We start from the raw sequence: 3,649 nt of genomic DNA on the forward strand, positions 1-3,649 counted from the left end.
TTGTAATTGAGGAGATGAGTTGGTATATCAGTGAATATACTCCTAATCTTAAAACAGAAGAGATGTTGAATCGAAGACTTAACTCAAAGAAACCACTCAGTGTATCATACCTCAAAAGAAGATGTCAACACGTTAAACTCAATCAAACTACTTACACGTGGAATTTGGGTGTTCTGGAAGGAAAGCCACGATATCTGTGGATGATTTTTAAAAAGCCAGATGGTGATACTGCGACTGATAAGAATAATGCATTGAGTGATAATGCTAAGGTGAAACAACTTCGCGTTTCTCTAGATGGAACATTTTATCCACGAGATAGATTGGAAATTAATTGGGAAAAAAATGATTTTGCTGAAGCATACAAGTCTTACCAAAAGGTGTGTGAAAGTAATGGAAATAAAGAACCTATTTTGGATATGACAGCATTTAAAAGTTTGTATACAATCTATACGTTTGACCTGAGCGCTCAAAAAGAAACTATAAAGTCTAATCGAGTGGATACTTCCCTATACATTGAAAGAGGAGAGAGTGAAGAAGTTGATACATATTGTTTGCTTTTGGAAGAAACAGAATTGCAGATTAATACAGATAATGGTGTGATGATTAGTCTCACATAATTTTTTGTTAAATAAATGAGTGGCAAAGTACCAACTGGGGTATATGTTAATCAAATCAATCTTCATAAACTATCATCTTGTGTTCAAAATCAAAAGCCTTGTACGATTAACGTTAATACAATTCAGAGAAAAGGAGCAGTAAGAATTGATGTTTTGCTCACAAGAGAACAGGTTAAAATCTTGAATGACACTGGCTCACTTAAAATTAAAATGACAAAACCAATGTTGAAAAAATATTCAATAAGAGAGACGAGTGGAGGATTTCTCCCATTTCTAATTCCTTTATTTGCTGGTTTAAGTGCGGTTGGAGCATTGACGGGTGGTATTTCAACAGCGGTCAAAACTGCCAACGAAAGGAAGGCTCAACTCCAGGCTCAAAAAGAATTGGAAAGACATCACAAAGAGTTGGAGAAACAAATTAGTGGAAGTGGTGTAATTGTAGATTTTGCTGAAAAACTTGAAGGTCTGCCTGATAAAGCGAGATTGTTAGTTGGAGATATGCTTTCTTCTATAGCACAAGCAGGTGTAAAATTAACGAAAAGAGGTAATGGATTATATCTTTCTAATAAATAAATGAGCATTGATGAGTGGTTGAAAGAATTTGGAAAGAATACAACATCAAATTTACAACTTGCCAAATATTGTAAGAAATTAAAAATTCATAATGTGGTTATTTGTATGAGAGATGAATTAACAAATGTGCCGAAACATACAAAGAATATTATTATGAACTTAGAAGATAATAATGGGAACGGTTCTCATTGGGTTTGTATTTTTAATAGTCAAGACAAATATTATTTTGATAGTTTTGGTCTTCCACCACCTGTTGAAGTCATAAAATTCTTACAGAATGGTGTTTATCAAACATTTCAAGTTCAAGAATTAAATTCCAAGTGTTGTGGTCAATTATGTCTATATGTGTTATTTCAACTCAACAAAAATAAAAAATTTTATGATATTATTTTTAATCTAATATAAATGACTTATGTTGGTAAAGATGGTTCTATCTTTGGTGTATCTCAAGAACTGGATATTGATTTATCAAATTATTACACAAAGGCACAGGCTGAACGACATAAATATAATATAACCAAAAATATTAACATGAAAAATGCTTTTAAATTAAAAAATTATCCAAGCCCGACTGACGCGAATGACTTGGTGAGATTAAGCGATTTATCACAATATATATCCTTAAATAAAACGGCTGTGTATTCCAAAGATACAGAAGTGTTGATATTATCTCCAGGTCATACAGAATTCACAGTTCGAATTAAAATAAATTTTTATAAAGAAGGGCGTATCGTTTGTATGAGAATAGAACAATGGGGGTATGATATGAATGATTTAGGGTATAATTGGTCATTTAAAATTAACCTCGAAGACCTGGAACAATTAAATCAGTCTCGTAAGGAAGAATATTATGCACTTGGTATCGAGAATGAGTTTTGTGGAGCCACGATTAGTAAACAACAAATAAAAGAATTTAATAAGGGTAAATATAATAATGGTTTTGCCCTTGTTTATCTCATGAAAACAGAAAAAACAGGATTATATATAATAAGTAAGGAAATACAAAATGATTTAACTATGGGAAGATGGGGAGGTGTTTCGTGCCATAATATTATTCTAACATATATTTCTAATACATAAATGACAGCAAGAAGGCTTCAAGAAAATTATCATTTCTGTGTCCAAGCATACCTTCAAGAAAAGGGTATTCGGTATTTTAATAAATATGTTCTACAACATAAGAATGAGGTATTTTCAATAAAAGATTGGCATTATGCTGATGTTGATAAACCGACAACTTTAGATTTAATTAGAATGTTAAATAATGAAAAAATTATAAGGTTAAGAAAAGGTAAGGCTCTTTTAGAAATTCAAAAGAAATTTTATTGGTTTCCTGTTGTAAAAAAAATTATTTTGGATACAGGAATAACAAGAAATCCTGATGAATATATGTATAATATTCTATGGGGTGTAAACGATTCAAGGATAGTAAGGGATGAGGAAGGAGTTGAAGAAGAGAGGGATGAGGAAGGAGTTGAAGAAGAGAGGGAAGAGGAGGAAAAGGAGAAGGAGGAGAAGAAAGAGAAGGAGGAAAGAGAGAGAATAAATAAATATTATAGTATGGAAACCAGTGAGATTCAAAAAAGAATAGAGGTATTACAGAAAATAACTCAACCCACCGAGGAGGAATACAAAGAATTAACAAGTCTATTTGCAATACTTTCGACAAAACTATTAGCATCGTCAAGCTATTCATTTTAATTCAAGTTTTTTCTTAAATAAATGGAGGAGAGAGTGAAGGCATTTCTAAGGATTCTTTATGTTTTAAAAAATAAGATTCAAATGTGCATGTTGGAAACTAAAAAGGTTTTTGCACTCTGCAGGAATTTTTCTCATAAATAAATGAGTTATTGTCTCAAATGTAAAAAGAAAACTAATACTAAAAATATTTCATATATTAAAAGTAAAAATAACAGGGTTATACAAAAAGGTATATGTTCGGTGTGTGGTTCAAAAAAAAATCAATTTATCTCCAAACACAAACTCGGAGGAGATATACAAAAGTTTTTATCAGGAAGTAAATTTACAACTACTGGAATACCAGGGGAATTACATCTTCCAGGGTATTCTTTCTGTGGTCCAGGCACAAACTTGGATAAAAGATTAGATGAGGCAGACAATCCTAAATCCTGGAGTAAACCAATCAATAGAGTTGATGAAGTGTGCATGAGACACGATATTGATTATGGGAATACCACAACGTTGGAAGAAAAGCATGAAGCCGATAGAGAAATGTTGTATAATTTGTCTCTGATACAAAATCCAACCTTGAGAGAAAAAGTTGATAGGTTCATCGTGAAGAAGATGATTAGTGCTAAATTGAAACTTGGACTTGGAAATTCAAAAAACTTATAGGCTCTAATGATGCCATTAAGACTGAAGAGCAATTAGCTGATGGATTACATAAACCAATATTCACAAAGTTTCAGAGAAGGAAAGTTTATTCCAAGGAAGTTGAT

This window comes from Eptatretus burgeri, unplaced genomic scaffold (assembly GCF_056783735.1).
Source record: "Eptatretus burgeri isolate ZD-2024b unplaced genomic scaffold, Ebu_testis_v1 Ebu_testis_scaffold_236, whole genome shotgun sequence".
Classification (NCBI taxonomy): domain Eukaryota; kingdom Metazoa; phylum Chordata; class Myxini; order Myxiniformes; family Myxinidae; genus Eptatretus; species Eptatretus burgeri.